The following is a 10,944-nucleotide window of genomic DNA, read 5'->3' as shown; positions in this document are numbered from 1 at the left end:
TACTGAAATCAATAATTGAAAGCGTAGCATTTTAGTATTTACAGTCTCAACTCGTACGAACATTGAAGCACTTCTAAGCTCGTATACGTGTTCGTATATTACCCTGTTGACAGTGAAACGTCACCACCAGTTCGAGCCAATACGCCAAAATACTTACTCCTGATTACGCAGGTCCGGCTTTTTGAAGCCCGTAATCAACCGCGCGTGTAATCGCGTGTGCTGAAACGACCGCATACGCGCCGAATAAACGCTAGTCTGAAACCGCTTTATAAACTTACCGGATGCGCCATCCTCGCCACTCTCCGATCCGATAACTGGTACTTTCATGCATAATTGATCATGTAGGTATTTTATTTACTTTTTCTATTATTATAGAGCAGAAGATGGAGAAATCGATTACATTATATTGTGACTTCATGGTTTTCTGGCTAAGATACACTTAACTATAGTTTAGGCAAAAAAAATGAAGTCAATATAGTAAAACCATCGATATTAGTAATACTTAATATTATACTTAGTGTATGCAGAACTACATATCTTACCCGGAAAACACTCAATGGTTGTATTGTGTACCTAATAGATTTTAAATCAATATACGGTCACAGATCAGATACCAAATTATAATTAACCGATTGATTAATTAAGTGTCGCGCACATTGAATTCAGTACAAATTGTGTTGGTCCATAAATCCCACTTATCTCGTGATGCCATCAATAGGTACATATATTTGTATATCAATGTATTTATTATCTGCCAGGTTCGGGTCTAACGTATATTGACTATCGGAAAATTTACATCTAATTTATTAGTAATCATTTGGGTAAGTAAGTACTAGCTTTTTCACGTAACGTTATGTATAGTGTTTTTATGCACTATAAAAAAACACTGAATGTTAAGATCGTAATATACTTTTTTTTACTACTTAAATAATACATTTGTATTTTGTCAAAGTCAAAGTCCATTCAAATTCTTTTTTCAATCTAGATTAACACATTGTTGATTCTGACAATAGTAATAGTATGATTTTGATGGTCATTAGTAATAATTTCGTCTGAAGTAGGCAGATATTTTAATTGTATACCGCGAACATCATTATACGTTTCGTATATTTTACTAAATTAATCCAATTAATTTAAATTATATGCACTATAAATTATTATTACGCATAAAATATACACCTAAGTATCCTAATAATAAGGTAAGTTACAATAACCAAATCAGAAATAGCGATAACCATAGTAGTGTTATCTTCATAATATTTTATACACTCACGAGCAATGAAAAAGTTTCACTTACAACTCTTCCATTACCCCAATTTCTTAAAATATTTAGAGCCTTACCACAAAAACTTAGACAGTGTTTAGCAGCTGTTTAAAGGTTTTTGTAGTAGTACAGGTAATTTTTAATATTTACTTTTCCAGTACCTACTTCAATATTGCAGACGACGACTTTTTGGTGCTATTTGGTGCTATTGTAACTGGAACTTTTTACCTAATTGCTCGTGAGTGTATTATGAATGGCAGGTACGTACGCACTTTGTTAAATTTTCAGGGATAACCTATCTTACAGCACTCTTTGATAAATGCTACATACATTTTCGAAACCTAACGGGCGAAAACAATAATTAGTTATTCCTCCTTGAAACTCCTTGTCTTGAAAGTCCTACGAATAGCATCCTGCATCCACATTAATCCGTCCCCCATTTTCATATATATTCTTTCTTTATTTGTGTAGTTGGGTAGCTAATATGGTAAACACTGTTTCGAAAAAAATAGTGTAAAAACTGTTATTACCCCTCGCCGACCGTTTCCTGGTGCGACAATGACACTCATTTGTTTTTATTTGAGTCCAGCACCTTTATTTCTACCTCTGTTTCAGCAGCTTTGTTTAGTTAGAAATACATGAGCAGTGGGTACAATACCTACAACTGTAGGCTTCTCATTTTTCCTGCTTCGTATTTTTCTTTCATTGCCTACATAAAGGTGGTATAACGTTATTACGGTCTGCTGAGTGGAAAATAATTGGTATTAGCACACTGTACGTATATCTACGGGGTGTTGCAAAAATGGAATAATATGCCGAAAGGAGCTTTTGTTCTAGGACTATCGAAAATTTTAGTTTTTTTGCTTCCGAAAAGAAACTTGCTTGTTGCTCACACCAACAGCTTGTGACTTATATTTAGAATAAAATGCCGTTTTTTTGTATTATTTTTTTCTAAAAAAACTTACAACAAGAGTTTTTTTGAATAAGCAAAAGGCTTAGTATATTTTTCAACACCCTGTATATAATATATCCTGTTCGCTTGCACGTGTCGGTTAATCACACCATGTGTAGATGTTATAGGTAATTGAATATGCATAACTCGCTTGTGATGTTAATGTAATGAACACAGTAAGTAGTTGTATTGTATTATATATTATTACCGCGTGTACCTACAGCCGAGCCGATGTGAGTACCGTATTATGGGATTAAGATTACCCAGAATAATAACTAACGAGATTTGATTCCTTACTCAGTAGGTACAGTCAGGGGCAGAGAAACCTGGCCCATCTCAGAAGCATTGATAATAGGAATTGTACCAGTAGAAAGTGGACGATTATTAGTTTATGAACAACTGAGTCCGTCCTGTTCTATGGCTTATGATGGATTTCTGACAACATATTATTTTGTAGCCTTATGTAATAGTAACAAAGTAGTTTTTATTTTTATTTTATCATATTTTTAACAACAACAAATTCTTAGTAAGTACCTACATAACACGTTGCATCATAATTCAACATTTCCATGTAACTTTTCTAAAAACCCGGAGGCAGAGAGGCAACATCACAATAAATAAACAATTTTCCACGGTATAAATCGTGTGCAACTATAAGAAAACTGCAAAATTATGCAGATTTTATAGCTCGAGCTCGCGCGGGCCACGAGATCGGAAGAGACAAATGTATACACGCTCTCTTTTTTACATAAATGTATACAGGGTGTAACAAAAGTGGTATAGTAAGCCGACAGGGGATGACTCTGAGGGATATTCTTAGCAACTTTTACTCTACAACTTTTGAAAAGTCGTGAAAAAATTAATCTGCTTATGCTTAACATATTAAAGAACACGTGACCCTTTTTGCAACAAGTACTACTTTTGAGTGCATGGCTTATATTAGAAATGGCTACACTGGCGATAAATTAGCAGCTTGGTCATTGGTCTTGCATTAGTTCCAAAGGTCCCGTGAACCATCTCTTAAAAAAACAGCCGCTGTAGTTACTTTAGTTATCGATTAGTGGTATTTACATCATTTTTGGAAGGCAGGTAGTAAAGCCGAAGACCTGATTTTTTTATGAAAAATGTCTCAAATGACTGTCGTTCTTATTTCCCTTTTATAAAATCACAATCTTCTAATATAAAGAATAGGCCCTTTTCCAAGTTGCTTACTGATATAAAACACAAGTGTACTCATACGAGTAAGATAAAATTTGCCTGAAACATACTTTACACATACTTAAACATTACATATAAATATTTTCATAGCAAGTAGAATAGGTAGCTGACTATTAGGAGGGAAGTTACTTAATAAGAGCGGCTTCAGACAAACGCGCTTGTATTACACTCACGGGCAATGAAAATGTTCCACTGAGAAAAGCACCAAATTACTCTTAAACGGAAAAGGCTAGCATAATGTCGCCTTCTGCAACGTTGAAGTACATTTCAATCATCAAGATATTACCTACTATAAACGGTAATATTTTGTTCAAATTTTAAATAAAAAATTAGGGTTGTTTTGTCGGCATTTTGTGAGTGGAACTTTTTCATTGCCCGTGAGTGTATTATATTGCGCGTATGAGCTCGTATTTTAAAACGCATTAGGCGCGTATTGCGAGCCCTTTGCTACGCTACGAGCGTTGGTGTCTTCTAAGCTCGTATAAGCGCGATTGATAATAACACGAAACTTTTTAGGGTTCCGTAGCCAAAATGGCAAAAACGGAACCCTTATAGTTTCGTCATGTCCGTCTGTCCGTCTGTCCGTCTGTCACAGCCGATTTACTCGGAAACTATAAGTACTACAGTGATGAAATTTGATGGGAATATGTGTTGTATAAACCGCTACAAAAATATGACACTAAATAGTAAAAAAAAGAATTGGGGGTGGGGCCCCCCATACATGTAACTGAGGGATGAAATTTTTTTTTTCGATGTACATACCCGTGTGGGGTATCAATGGAAAGGTCTTTTAAAATGATATAAAGTTTTCTAAAAAACATTTTTCTTAAAGTGAACGGTTTTTGAGATATCAGCTCTCAAAGTCGTAAAAAGTATGTCCCCCCCCCTCTATTTTTATAACTACGGGGTATAAAATTCTAAAAAAAATAGAGGTGATGCATGCTAATTAACTCTTTCAACGATTTTTGGTTTGATCAAAGTATCTCTTATAGTTTTTGAGATAGGTTGATTTAACTGTAATTGCTGCTACGGAACCCTTTGTGCGCGAGCCCGACTCGCACTTGGCCGGTTTTTTGTATAACGCGCTTGTGCTCGTGTTTGCTCTAGTCCAAGCCCGCTTTTACATAGGTACGAAAAATAAAGCGTACCTACTTATTTTATTTACTTATTACGTAGATATGCAAGAAAATATTCCGTAGGGTTCCCTTGTCTCTGATTTGTGGTTCGTTTGAGAACTGTTCCGTTTGTCGTGTTGCCAACCGTTTAGTCTGTAATGTTTCAAAGCAACTTCCCAGTGTTTCCCCCAAAACGTCGAAACTTAAGTCTTATAGGGAGTCATTAAGCTTTGTAAGTTTTTAACCCTTTAGTGTATTGTTACAGTTTAAGGATAGTTTAATCTCTCAGATGTAGGAAGTGACTAGACAAGAGTTACACCACTTTTCAGCTCAAACATCTAATCTACAAGTAAGTATAATAAGTACTATTATGATAAAATTTACTTACGATATTACTCAAATCAAATGTAAACCCTAGAGGTAGCGATTTCACTTACAACTTGGTGAGGTCCTACAGTCAAAACATCTTACGTGACACTGTTGAATAATTTTAATTCGATGCTTTGAGTAGAGATTTGAATTTTATCATCGAAATTGGCGTCGTCTGCAGGACCCTGACAAAGGCAGTTTGCGTCGCGCCCACCGAAGTGCTTCCAGAAACTTCGATTAACGAGTTCCCAAGATTTACTGGCGCCGTAATCTCTTAGGAGCTGTGTCTTCGCAGAACTATCCATTAATATCCGCGCCGGCTGAACGAGTGACATAAACGGTTTTAAATTAGTTAAGTATAGAAGTAGAAATATTGATCAGAACAAAATCTTCATGATTAGAGTAAGTAATGCAAATAAAGGCTTCGGTCGAAAAAATATTGATCTAAAATTACATAAGTAAGGAATTTGTTTCATATTAAATACTTACGTAAATTAAACCAACAATCGTAAAACTGCAGGACATTAAGGTGACCAGTGACCAAACACTGTTTTCTGCATGTCTATCATATATTATGTCTACTGCGGTATATGTGCGTATGTGCATGAAAAAATATGTATTTTAGATTTATTTCGATGTAGTGTAACCTCAGTAACTGTTATCATCAATGGTAGATTCCTATTAAGTTCTTTCTAGCATTTTGTTTGTAAGTAGTATTAATTTCTTTGGTTAGATAGTTATAGTTATTTCTATTATTTACCTAGTTGAAATGCACTAAGTTAATTTAGGGATACCTGTTATTGGCCTTACTATTAAGATTTAAGTTTTGTTAAAATTATATTGTTACGCTGTTGGTGTTCTCAATAAACATATAAACAATAAACATATAAACTGCATTAATGTACATAATTTAATTACACTTACAGCCTGTATCATAACGTCAAGATAAAAGTTGTCTACTTATAACATAGCTGAGACTCCTACAGTATGATTTTACCTCGCAGATAACCGCGGAACAGGCACTTAAGTAAACAAGCGTCTACTAATGTAAGTATTAACTTTACTTGTGCACTACCGAGCACGTATCCCATAATTGCACTAGACACCCCGCTACCTGGCTCGTTATCACATTACCTACTAACGGCCCGCTTCAAGCAACTACCCTCTAAATAGGAGATCGCAAGACGGTCGCGGACGTTTTGTAAAAACAAAAGTTTTGTCTCTTGTTCTCTCTTTTTCCCTCTGCGTCTCCTTTAAGAGCCCGTACAGGGTGACGTGCCGCGCCAAATTTGGGTTTTCAATGCTCTTCACACAGCACACGCAGTGACACGCACACATGTAAGTTTGCACAGTGGTTCGATAAACTTTTACTCGCCAACTTTATTGAAAATTATGTTCAAGTACATTTTGGGTGATTTTAGGGTACTTAAGTATAATTTTTACTTACACTGGTAGGCACCAGGAAAGAGTAGAAATTAATAGGAGTGCCACTTTACTCCATACTCGGAACCCGATTAGCTTTTTCAAACAAATGTGGTATTTACTTGTAGAAAGGTAACTACAAGTATTAAAGTGTAGATAATAAGTTTCGGACATCCTCCAGCCAACTGAACCCCGACGACGAAGCAAAGTAAATTCATAGTGTCGCAAAAGGGCTATACTAAGCCGAAAGGGAATGAGTCAAGGGGTCATTCTGAACAACTTTTGTTCTACGAGTTTTGCAAATTCGCGAAAAAAAAATATTCGTTTTCCATGGTAAAAAGTCACGTGTCCAACAAAGTTTCTATGAAAAAGGTTTTTTTTGTTAATTTCCAAAACTCGTAGAACAAAAGTTCAGAATGACCCCCTGTCTTACTCCTTTTTACCCGACTGCCGAAGGAGGAAGGTAATGTTTTTTGATTGTATGTATGTATGTTTGTCTGTTTCTTTGTTCCCTCCTGTAGCCTAAACGGCTTGATAAATTTTGATGCATGAAGTATTGTTAGACGCGTATTGATTGCACGATGGTTATAGTTTATGTGACGTTACATTAAAATGTACATAGCACCCTCTAGAGGACATAAGTGATGATCGAAAAAATAATAATTCAACATTGCCGTGTAAGGTACCGAATGAAAGGGCTTGATTTTCACATTACAAAAATATGCATATTGAAGGTACCTATTTAAATAACAACAAAATTATTGAAATAAAAAATGATCATGAACTACTGACGTAAAATTTCATAGAATAAAAACAACTAAAAAGTTACAAATATAAAAATATATAATTATAAACAAACAAAATACCTTTTTGTTTGTTTATAATTTGTTTAGTATATACCGCTTTTTCAATACCTATAAGTACATTTTTTGGTAGCAGCATAATATTTTTTCTTATTTTTAGGGTTTCGTACCTCAAAAGGAAAAAAGCAACCGTTATAGGATCTCTTTGTTGTCCGTCTGTCACCGCCCTTTTTCTCAGAAACGGGTAAAGATATCAAGTTGTCATTTCGCATAGATGGGGAGTACCCCAAAAAAAATATTGTGGTACTCCCTGTCCCATACAAGTAAATTGGGGCTGATATTTTTTCCGGTTATTTTGATGGTGTAGGTAGGGTATCGTTGAATAGGTCTTTTAATATAATAGGTATAAAAAAGGTTAAAATAGAATTATTTAGCTTTTACCCTTAAATTTGGGGATTACACCATAGACAAAACCTAATTTTAAAAAATGATTTCAATAGATGGCGTGATTTTATGTTGGGTAACTCAGAATAAAAAGTGATGATATCTCAGAATAATAATGGTTAATGGTGCTATTCCGCTGAGCACCGAAACCGGTGGGACACTAGTGATAAGTGGTCATGGAAATGCAGCAGGGTAGACATTGCTCCTAGAACAAGGTATGAGTTTGTGATGTGTGTGCGTGAAAAGCGAGTATGGAAACTTTGAATATTTTCTTGATTTTGGTGCTCAGCTCGCCGATCAATCAAGTGCTGTGGCCTTACTGTCCACAGCTCATGCTGAGCTGGTGCCGTTTCAACACTCCGGACAGCAAACCGTTGTGTTATTGTTTTGTATTTTGTCTGTATTTTTGTCTCATGTTCTATTTTTTTTGTCCTTGTTGTTTTGTATAAGTATGTATTTCTTTTTCTTGAAATCCATATTTTTCTTTTTTTTGTTGTTGCTGTCTATGTGTCGAATAAATGTATCTTTATCTTTATCTTCAAATCACGCAAACTATCGTTGGTTTTTTTTAGTGGCTACTGTCTATAGAAGAAATTCCGTCATTGACAATTTTACGTTACGAATTTATTTTTATTTATATTATTTTTATTTTTACATTTTCGTGGAGAACCAACAGCATTTTGTTAATCAATAATTATTACTTATGAACACATAACAACTTGGTGCCATTAACAGAATGAACTTAGTAAACCCAGTAAACCTAACTCATCCAGAGGAAAAATAAAATATCTTTCTCTCTCTCTGAAGAATATAATTAATAGCCCAAAGTCAATGCTTTTAGCTATTAACATCTTTGAAATAAAATTGAGCCACCACCGTGTTACTGCCCTCATCAGATCCTCACGAGACCATACCTCCACCAGCACCATGAGACTGTATTTTTGATCCTTAACCTAATGTTCCTGCGTATTGTCATCACTTAGATCCATTCGCTATATTCCTGCTCCTCATCAGACTTTTACGAGACTGTAATGTCACGAGAATATTACCCACTATCTAATTTAATGTATTGAATATAATAAAAGAATTATGCTTCCTCAATTTCAAATCAAATTAGGTTGGTGTCATAAAAGTTGAAAAAGTGCAATGACAACCAATGTGCAGTGATTTTGTGTTTGTACACGATAAGATCGCGAGCTGTCAGTGCTGCCTAAACCGACGTGACCCTTCTTTGGAGGCCAGCGGCCGACTGAGTCAAACGTCACTTGTGTTTATGATTTTATAACACAGAAAGCCGCCATAGATATTTGTATGAAGATTTGAGGGAAAAAAATTGCTCAAGTTTGCGATTAATTTACACAAAATAAGTGTGTGTTTATTAAAAAACAAGGTATTTAGCGCCTAGTCCAAGCATTTAACTTTATAATATGATAAAAATCATATGAAAATTCATAATAATTACGAAACAGTTGTTACAATACGGGAGTGTGATTTTCTGGTTTTTCGTGATATTCTGAATTTTATTTACAGTTATCCATACGCATTTACTTAAATTCGAATCATTCAGCACCTAGCTAGACTCTTCGACTACCTGTGTGATTTTTTTCAAGGTTGTAGAGCATCGTTTACTACATAATTCTATGACAATGCCAACCCTCGATTACCCCTTGCAGACCCTTAAGAAACGAGACTTTAATAGGTTAATTACTTCGAACAGCAGCTCCGCTCAACTTGTTTTGAAAATTTGTTGGACGAATAAGATGGTACTTAGGTGTTTTGTTTTTCAGGTTTGTGTAATCAAATCATCTTCTTGTGTTCTATTTAAAGATATATAATAAACAACAAAAAACTGATATTATTTACGTTATGGTTATTATTGCTATTTATCTTTGCGATATGTTCTACGCTCTGTTCTGTTCTTTGTGATATTTTCTACGAAATAACTTTACGGTGATCCGTAAAGTTATTTCGTAGAAAATATTGTATGAACATACAGTTTAGAGCGAAGCTAGTCTTCGAAAAAGCCTTATAAATTTAATATACTATAATTAGCAATTTAACTGAACTTTCAGGTGTTTTTACCTTACCTTCCCATTTCATTTATTTCACGCAAGGCGTATACGCTCCGGCGTATAGGCTCAGGGAGGTCACTCTATATGACAAAAAACTAAGCTTAGGAGCTTTGCTGCGCGAGCCACGACTCTACCTCGTTGTATTAAACGTGCCGATTGCACGACAGCTCTCGTTCGTTCGGTTTTCGTCATTATAGAGTAAGAGTACGGGTGGAGACGTGACACCGCCGGTGGTGTCGGTTTCAGTCTCATCCACTCGGTTAGAGCTTGAGGAAAGCTCTCAGATAAAGTGTGTTTATAGAAACTTGATCTACCTACGTAGTATTTGTAGCTGTAGGTAGGCATGGAGGGTTAACATAAATATACCACTCTATCTAAATCCTAATCCTAACTAATATTATAAATACGAAAGTAACTGTGTCTGTATGTTACGCTTTCACGCCAAAACTACTAGAATGAATTTTGGTATACAGATGGTCGAGACTCTGGGAAAGAACACAGGCTACTTTTTATCCCGGAATTAACACGGGAAAACTTTTTAGGGCGAAGCGAAGTTCGCGGGAACGGCTAGTAAATAATAGTTTCAGGACGTTGCTGCGCTAATCATGACTCTATCTCGTTGCATTAAATGTACCGATTGGATGACAGCTTTCGTTCGATCGTTGGCTGCTAATGCCACTATAGAGACAAAGACAAAACATGTATACCTACGTATGTTTAATAACGTACCCAAATGACAATAGAGGAGGCTAAGCCGAAATGGGATGACTAAGAGGGTCAACCATTTGCAACGACCTGTATTAAAATCTTCAGTTAGGTAATTTGAATATTTGCAGGAGATATAAATACGATACAAACACGAGTATCTGCGAGTTAGAGGTCGTATCGTATAATTATAATTGAAAATAATAAACAGTTGCTGCTTACCGCTGCTTCTTATAGATTCTACTTTATTGTGGCCAAGTAAAAATGCAGAGGCTTGTACACTGTAGTAACGCCCGCTGTATATACAAGTACATAGAATACTGCCACATGTACCTAATAAAATCAATATACATTTGATAACATTAACCAATGTGAGAATAAAACCCAGTCATTAACAAAATCCAGTAAGCTGAGCACGGCCGGGGCGCCTCATTGTTCTATGGCTATTTCATTAGCAGTTGTCGCTCTACCTTCTAAAGTCTTATGAATATTTCATACCCTTGTTTATATTTCCCCCGCTTAATTGGAATTCTCTTCATTAATATTTAGAAAGCAGCCTCAGGATCCAATATTCGTAATT

Source organism: Plutella xylostella, chromosome 17 (genome assembly GCF_932276165.1).
Source record: "Plutella xylostella chromosome 17, ilPluXylo3.1, whole genome shotgun sequence".
NCBI classification, from domain to species: Eukaryota; Metazoa; Arthropoda; class Insecta; order Lepidoptera; family Plutellidae; genus Plutella; species Plutella xylostella.
Note: the sequence above shows the minus strand (reverse complement) of the source record.